The sequence below is a fragment of the Anneissia japonica genome, unplaced genomic scaffold, assembly GCF_011630105.1.
Source record: "Anneissia japonica isolate Jap-2015-1 unplaced genomic scaffold, ASM1163010v1 scaffold1511_len2985839_cov193, whole genome shotgun sequence".
NCBI lineage: Eukaryota > Metazoa > Echinodermata > Crinoidea > Comatulida > Comatulidae > Anneissia > Anneissia japonica.
This window is the reverse complement of record NW_022685291.1, coordinates 2,032,741-2,033,213: the sequence shown is the minus strand read 5'-3', so window position 1 is coordinate 2,033,213 and position 473 is coordinate 2,032,741.

The window sequence follows — 473 nt, the reverse complement described above, 5'->3', positions numbered from 1 at the left end:
ATGAATTATAAACAACATAATTATAATAAGGAAACGTAAAAGCATTTCAAACATCTTTATAGAGTAAAATTACTATTTAAGTTTAATTTTTTTTGTTGCTTGTGATAAAAATATGGTGAAAACACATGGAATAAATGCAATGGAATGTTTACGAGAACTGACACTTTGATGCTGATAATAATTATAATCACAGCTCAGCCCCTGTCTCTTATACACATCTAGATGTGTATAAGAGACAGTTAATAGGTAGTTTTTCGCCGCATGGCGTTAACCTTAACGGATGACATAATTTATTCATCTTGCGTTGCGGAGTACGTTAATTTCAGGATTTTACGTGCTCGACGTACCGTACGTTAGTTACGGGTTTGCGCATGCGTATTTCGATTTGTTTACAAAAAGGGGCGGAGCTATCGCGCTGCATGTTGGGTACTAACGTTAAAGTTAAGGTTAACGTCGTGCGGCGAAAACTACCT